The following is an 8,901-nucleotide window of genomic DNA, read 5'->3' as shown; positions in this document are numbered from 1 at the left end:
ATGAGACTTCTACCTCGGTCTCGGCTCCCTGCTGTCGTATCTCGAGCTTGGCTTAACATGTCGGAGATCGGGGTGTAACCACGAGACCGGTTTTACCCGTATACAATAACATATATTGAAAACCTTTTGTTGGAATTTTTTTTCACTTTTTTCAAGTTTATACACTCTCGAAGAAATTCATGGCTACGTTCTGCGCTGCGCTGGCCTTGTTCTTCCTTCCATAGAAGTTTAGTTATTCACCCGACTCGGCTGAGCTTAATGTAAGAGACTTATCTCTGCTATCTGCTTCAATTTGCCTTATCATATCAAATATGAATGTTTTCTTTTATTCATTTTACTTATTTATCTAAGGATGGATCTCTATGCATTTTTTGTTTCTGCACGAGACAATATTCCAGCAGAAAGATTGGCAGCTACGATGATTATAAGTCGAGGTTTCGGGATAAACGAAACACGTCATTATGTCAGCTTCTTGTCTTTTTTTTTGTGTGTGTGTGTGTGTTTGTGTCTTTGCCATTAGAAAAAACTAATTTCCATTAACCCATCATGTTCTTATTCTTATTTTTGGAAGTTCTCTCTCTATATAGTTGTATTTTGTGGTGAGATTAGGTATATATACAAATTGAAAATCGGAGAAGGTTAGATATAAACACGCCGAGAATGAAGACAACAGAACTTGCTCAATATATATTGGCATTTTCCCCCTCTTAATTTGGAGTTTAATTTGAAGAGAGCTACTCCTTATCTTAGTTTATTTACAAAGAAAGAAGGAAAAACACTTGCTCCATGCACGATGTCTTTAAGCCAAGTCAAAGTGGCATAACGCCATATGTAACCATTCTGTTTCTTTTTGTTGGAATATAATCCTCCAAAAAGTTGGCATCTGAAAGTTATTCAATACTTTAAAAAAGGACCTGCATGTAGCAAACATTAAGTTACCAATATATGCATGTGAAGTAAACGAAAAGAAAGGAATGAATGTTTTCACTTGTGTTGCATCTAGGTAGTAAAACACACAACCCAAAAGAGAAAAGAAAAAAACAAAAAAATGTTTCTCATATATGTTCGAGTGTCGTATTCTTAAGAAAGTTTTCTGAAGTTTGAATTTGAATAGATAATGAAATTAACTTATTTATATCAACTGACCTCAGTTCTGGCCTTTTGGGACACACCTATGATAGGATTCACTTTTGGATATAATTTCTGTATTAAATTTATAATTAAACATTTATACCCCTATACCAATCCTACATATAAATCCCCGCTGGGGTATAATATAACTAAGTATTTACAGTATAATTATTAAAAAATAAATTATAAAGAAAAAGTTTTTCACATTTTTATTTTAGTTTATTTATTAATTAATTCGCTTTAAAATTATCTTAAAAATACTTTTTAGAAAAGTAGGGATAACAATATTATATTTAAGAGTTTAGAGATAAAAATACTTTGCCAAATACGTAAAAGTTCAAGTCATCTCATAATTAAGTAATTTGTGTTCATTTCCCGTTTAAGAGTTCCAAAAGATAAATATTTTAAAAATATTAATTCTCGTATTTAATCAAATGTGTGAATAAATATTTTTAACAAGAATGTTTATACTCCTTTTAAGTTTCATAAAAAATAAAGAAATAAAAACTTTTTATTTATAGTTTCAATGTGCCTGGTAATAATTAAATCTAATATAGGATATACCTCATAGGGGATATAAATATAGGATTTCTATTGTAAAGGGGATATAAGTGTTTGATTTTGAAATACATGGAATGTATCTGAAGCTAAGTCTAATTACAGGAACGTGTAGCTTAATTGTGATGACAAATTAAGTTTTAAAAACAAATTCTATATTCCGAGGCCTAAAACACCTCCTTCTGCATCATCTCGATTTGCGTGCACAGTCCGGGCGCGTAGCCGGAAAGCCAATATGTGAAAAATCTGTGAAAATGATGAATTTTGCTTATAAAATGAATTTAAGTTGACTTCGGTCAAAATTTTGGGTAAACGGACCCGGATCCGTGATTTGAAGGTCCTGGAGGGTCCGTAGAAAAATATGGGACTTGGGCGTATGCCCGGAATCGAATTTCGAGGTCCCAAGCCCGAGAAATGAATTCTTATAGAAAATTGTTTTCTGGAATATTTATGAGTTTTTGGAAATGAAATGTGTTTAAAACTTGATGGTATCGGGCCCGTATTTTGGTTTCAGAGCCCGGTACAGGTCTTATATGTGATTTAAGATGAGTCTGTGAAATTTTGTAAGAAACGGGCTTGAAATGATATGAATCGGACCTTATTTGAGAAAAATTGAAAAATTTGAAGTTCTTATGAAATTTCATGCTTTTGATGCTAAATTCATAGTTGTTGATGTTATTTTGGTGATTTGAATGCACGAGCAAGACGTATGATGTTTTTAGGTTGGTGTGCATGTTTGGTTTGGAGTCCCGACGAATGGGGTGAGTTTTGGATAGGCCACAGGGTGGAATTTGGACTTGGGAAAAATTGCAGGTTTCAGCTGTTCTATTGCAGGCTTGCATGCGAAGCCTGACTCGCAAATGCGAGGGCTGGGTCGCAAATGCAAAATAGCCCAGGCCAGCGCTACCTCGCAAATGCAAGGTACCCATCGCAAATGTGATGCCCCCCAGTTATTGCCTTAGTCGCAAATGTGATTGTTGTATCGCAAATGCGACTTCGCATTTGCGAGAGGTCTATCGCAAATGCGAAGAAGACCGGAAAATGTACTTAGTCGCAAATGCGACATTTTGTTCGCAAATGCGAAGGTCTCAAAATTATGAAGGGTTCGCAATTACGAATCCTGGTCGCAATTGTGATATCAGAGACCTGTAAATTCATACTTAGATGCATTTTCAACCATTTTTCATATCTTCTCAAAACATAAACTCTCTAGGGCGATTTTTCAAAGGCAATTTCTTCTCCAAATCGATTGTAAGTGATTTCTAACTAGTTTTCTTCAATCCTTAACATCTTTTCACATGATTTCAACTCAAAATCAATGATTTTCATGGGGGAAATTGGGTGTTTTGGGTAGAACCTAGGTTTTTAAAATTTTGGGGATTTGGACCTCGATTTGAGGTCTGATTTCAAAACAAATTATATATTTGGGTTCGTGAGGGAATGGGTAATCGGGTTTTGGTTCGAACCTTGAGTTTTGACCATATGGGCCCAGGGGCGATTTTTGACTCTTTGGGTAAAACTTTGGAAAACTTATTTTCATGCATTAGAATTGATTCATTTAGCATTTATTGATGTAATTAAGTAACTTGTGGCTAGATACGAGCGAATTGGTGGTAGAATCAAGGGGTAAAGAAATAGTTGGGACTTGAATTGTATTTGTGGCATCGAGGTAAGTGTTTGGTGTAACCTTAGCTTGACGGATTAGGAGTCGAGTCCTATTAGCTATGTAGTATTTGTTGAGTACGACGTATAGACATGGTGACGATTATCTATACGTTGGTGTCAATTATGCCCGTGAGTCTTATATCATAATTATCTTGATTTCGTTATATTATTCATGCCTTGATGAAGATTTCTATTGTTGGGCAAAGTTTGTGGAAGTAATAGTGTATTTGAACATTGAGAAGCGTTGGCTCAAGTTGTATAACGAAAGGTAAAAGTATAAGAGGTAATTGAACCCCTTTTAGAGCACTGGCTCAAGTTGTGAAGTGAGTTATGAAGTAAAAGTGAAAAAAGAGAAGAGAATCTTATTGTTGCCTCCCTTGCCGGGATATTATTGCTTTTAATGCTATCTCCCTTGCCGAGATGTTGATGTTTTGATGTTGGTCCCTTGCCGGGACTTGATTGTTGAACATTGTTCCCTTGCCGAGATTCTTAGTGTAATTTCATTTATTTCCTTGCCCTATTATTTGTGATTGTTGTTTGGGTGAGGAAGAGCGTTAAAGCACGAAGGGTGATGCCGTGTATTATTTTGGTGAGAGAGTGATAAAGCACGAAGGGTGATGCCGTGTATGATTTTGTGAGGAAGAGTGTAAAGCACGAAGAGTGATGCCGTGCCGCACGATGTACCATTCCGTGTCGATTATACTGATTTTATAGTAAGGACGAGAGTAAAAGTACGAAGGGTGATGCCATGCAATTTTTATTGATTCTTTTGGTGAGGACGAGAGTAAAAGCACGAAGAGTGATGTCGTGCACTGGTTTGATTCCTGATTTTTGCTGATATTTGAGATATGGTGTTTCTTGTATTTACCCCTGTCTTTCTATTCTTAATTGATGTTTTCCCGCAGCATGTTTCCCCTTCCCATACTTGACTGTATATTACTGTTCTTCTTTTCCGCTGTATATGATTTAACTGCACAGATTTATTTGGTAGTCTGGTCCTAGCCTCGTCACTACTTCGTCGAGGTTAGGCTAGGCACTTACCAGCACATGGGGTGGGTTGTGCTGATACTACACTTTGCACTGTGTGCAGATCCCGGAGCAGCAGCTTTTGGACCTTATCTTGGGTGACTGCCTTCAGTCGATACAGAGATCTAAGGTAGTCCTGCAGGCGTCCGCAGGCCCTGGCGTTTCCCTCTATCTCTTCAGTATGTTTCATTTACTTATTTCAAAAACAGTGTACTATTTATCTTTCAGACTTTATTTGTAGTACTCTTAGACCGTCTGTGAAGCTGTGACTCCAGTTTTGTGTAGTCTTGTTCAAACAGTTGTATTGGATATACTCAGTATTTTTATTATTTTTCTTTCGCTTGTTATAATTTTCGTTGTCTTTAAATTATTGTTCAAAATTGTTAAAGGATTAAATGGAAAATAGGTAAATTGTTCAAAAGTCGGCTTGCCTAGCTCATATTAGTAGGCGCCATCACGACTCCCGAAGGCGGGAAATCCGGGTCGTGACATTAATTAACCCTAGAAAATTAACCTGATGAGTTCTCAGCTGGTGCTTTATCTGGGTCCCTTAAGAATAATTTTGAGATATATATCAATGACATGCAATATTTGGGGCATAAAGTGATTAGTGAAAGTTGTTTTCATTAGTAAAGTTTTCTACTTAAGGCATAAGTTCCACGTTGCATGAGAACTTCCACAACCATGGCAACTTGCTTTTGTTCCACTAAGATAAAAGAAGGCCAAGGGAGATGTATCCAAAATCCAAATTATGTCACGTAGTAGCTGGCGCCGTATTCACTCCCATCACTCCTACCTAGGAAATTCTACACAAATGAAAGGAATTAACTTAGTTAGATTAAGGGGTAGTTTGGTATGAGGTATAAGAAGGTATAGTGTTGGTATACAAGTTTAATGTCATTTTAATATTTCGCTTGGTGAGTAAACTAGGTATAAGTTATCCTAGGATTAAAATTAACACCGGGATAACTTATACCTTATAGAGGGTGGGGTAATTAGTATCGGTATAACTTATACATACTTCTTACAAATTATGCAATTGTCATATTTAATACAACATACCAAATAATGCATAAAAAATAATCCCAGTATAACTAATCCCAGCATAACTTATCCCAGCATAACTTATACCAATATAACTTATCCCGGCATAAACCGTATTCAAACCAAACGATCCCTAAGTCTGCAGAGTCATGCAGCTTCTCGCCAAAAAGGAACAAAAAGAAAAAGGGAAAAAATGTTTAATTTCTATATAACGTAGGTAAAATTATTCATATAATCAGATCACTTATAAGGTATTATAATTAATTTTTATATATAAAATAATTGATAACCTTAACATTTTGCTTGGATGGTTGTTACTTGTTACATATTGTATTATATCGTATTATTTCTTTAAATACAATATTTGTTTTGATTGTTACTTTAATTTTATTATATCGTATCGTTAAATCCGCCGTTATGTACGTAATGACGGATTTGGTGTGGTGGCATCGTTACCTTACTTTTTTCTCTCATCTTGCCCTTCCTTATTATTAAATAATCATATTTTATCATTTATTTTATTTTTTAATATAATAATTCTACAACAACAACAACAACAAACCTAGTATTTTTTTCACAAATGGGGTCTGGGGAGGGTGAGATGTACGCAGCCTTACCCCTACCCTAGAAGGACGGATCGAGAGTCTATTTTCGATAGACACTCGGCTGGAGAATGGATGACAAAAAATAATGGCAACAAGAAGGAATAACAACAAGATAGAAATACTGAAGCCAAGAAAGCAGTTAAACTCTAGGTAATAATAGCAATCTATAAATAAAAGAATATCATACTAACATTAATGCTAGCGAACTGGAAAGACAAAGAGATACGCTCTACTACCTACCAGCCTTCTAACCTAATCCTCGACCCCCACACTCTCCTATCTAGGGCCATGTCCTCAGTTAACTCCAGTTGCGCCATGTCCGCCTAATAACCTCGCCCCAAGACTTTTTAGGCCTACCTCTACCCCCTCCTGATACCCACTGAAGATAACCTCTTGCACCTTCTGACTGAGGCTTCTATACTTCTCCTCTTAACATGTCCGAACCATCTCAACCTCGTCTCTCGCATCTTTCCCTCCACCGAAGCCACTCCACCTTATCCCGAATGACTTCATTCCTAATCTTATCTAACCGGTTATGCCCACACATTCACCTTAACATCCTCATATTAGCTACTTTTATCTTCTAGAAATGAGTGTTCTTGACTTGCCAACACTCTGCGACATACAACATAGTCGGTCTAACTACAATCTTGTAGAACTTACCTTTAAGTCTCAGTCGCACATTTTTATCACACTTTGCGCCATATAGTAATTCTACTATGTATCATATTTTTTCTTAGTAATGTTGCAAGTTTATTCTTCACATATTGTTGGCGTGTGACATCATCAAACAATTGCAAACAATACAATCTATCCAAATATTATATTCATCAAACATACAATACATTATGAAACGGTATCTAACAACCATCCAAACAAGCGGTAAAAAAACTATAACGCAATAGCTAGCTCTCACTGTCTCACATGTTAAAAATCAATGGTAATTATACAAAAAATCTTACACTTTAATTTTAGTATATAACGTGTGTGTGTATATATATAGTAAAAAAAAAAGGAGAAAGATTTGTGTTGTTGAGATACGTGGATTGATAACCTGAAAGTTAGATTCATATTTTCCTCTTTAATTTGATGGTAAGTAGGTATTGTACATGCATTCCCCTTGGAGAGTTTGGCCTTTTGCATCACTGTCTATTGGTCTTCTGGCTCACTGGTTTTATGATACCTGCTTTGATGTTTACATTTTCGTAATGCTTGTCTTTGTCCAACTTTAGAACTTGACAAAGATATGGAATTAATTAATTAGGTGCTTACTTAATTCATACATGCATGATAATGCTAGTTTTCTCCTTTCCTATATATTTCTAATTAATTCTTACTCTTTCTAGAGATGTCGTCCCCATACAGACTGAAACTGGAATGTTTTTTTAAGTTTTTCAAATTTTCGAAAAGTTTCAAGTGAAAATTGAAAATTTTATGAACAAACACTTATTTCGAAAAAAAGTAAAAAAAAAATTAAAAAATAAAAAAATTCTTATGCCCAAACGGGCTCTAAGTTTTCTACAACTTTTCAAGTAGGACTATAAAATAAGACTTGTGATTGTTTCTCGTATTTCAAAAATAATGTAGTACTAATAGCTTTTAAAACCTTTTTCATTTTTTCTTTATTGAGTAACTTGGTTCTAACTTCCGAGAGTATTGTACAATATTTTAAATGGTTAGTTTTATTTGGATAGTACGCAGTCTTTTGAATATTAATATATTAGATTTTAATTTTTTAAGTTTTTATTTAGTTATATGTTTAAAATAAATGTTTAAAACATCTTTTTAAGATATTTCTCAATCATGAATATGCTTATTTTCGATTTTACTTTTTTACATGTTTGTCTCTTACTATATTTTTTATATTATTCTTAAATAAATAATGGGTGATTCGTACAATAGATTTGCATGGAAAAAACTTAAAAAATTTGTGTTCATATAACTTGCTAAAGTACACAACTAAGTAACTTTATGATCTTTTTTTAACTTTCTTAAAATTAAGGAAATTTAACAATTAATAAATTTTCGTCTAATCACTCTTCCATCTTTTTTTTTTTTTTTTTTGCGATTTTGGTTAAGTGATCTCCTCTAAATTTACATGGCAAAGAAAAATATATGCTCAATATTAATTCCAAAATTTTGAAGAGGAAAAAAATCGAATTATTTAGGCCCGAAAATGAATAGAAAATGGTAGATGAAAAAAAAAGTAGCACTTTATGTCATATGATATGTAAACTTATTTTTATGCCTTTTAAAAGGTAAATTATATATTCTTCCAGAAAATAATGCCTTTTGTTGAATGGATCATAATATGTAAAGCTTTAGCCACTACGGAGTTGAACAAAAAAATCACAACTCAATACTGATATAATAAAATAGTTTACCAATATAAAATAATTATTCAAATATAATGCAAATAATAAACAACCACATTGATTATTTTGAGGGGAAAAAATAAGAACATGTATATATAGATACATGAGTGATAATTGATATTTGGATATACTAAACTATTTCATGTACGAGTATTTACGCTTATGGAAGAGACACGTGATTGGAGTTTAATTAATCGCGGTTGGAGTTAAATCTTGAAATTGAATTATTACCTAATAACTTTTTATGTTTGTATTATTCGTTATTAATGTATCTTAATTTAAAAAAATATGACTTTTATGTACCTGGATCATTAAGGCTTAACTAAATTAAAGTGAATCATTCAATCAAAAAAATAATATTAAGTATTGTTGTATTCTTTAAGCGATTTACAACTTCAATGCATACTTATGTCATTTTAGAATGTTTATTACTTTTGAAAAGTGTTTGATAACATTTGACATAAGATATTCGTGCATCGCACCAATGTAGAGACAGT

Source organism: Nicotiana sylvestris, chromosome 3, assembly GCF_000393655.2.
Source record: "Nicotiana sylvestris chromosome 3, ASM39365v2, whole genome shotgun sequence".
In the NCBI taxonomy this organism is placed as follows: Eukaryota; Viridiplantae; Streptophyta; class Magnoliopsida; order Solanales; family Solanaceae; genus Nicotiana; species Nicotiana sylvestris.
Note: the sequence above shows the minus strand (reverse complement) of the source record.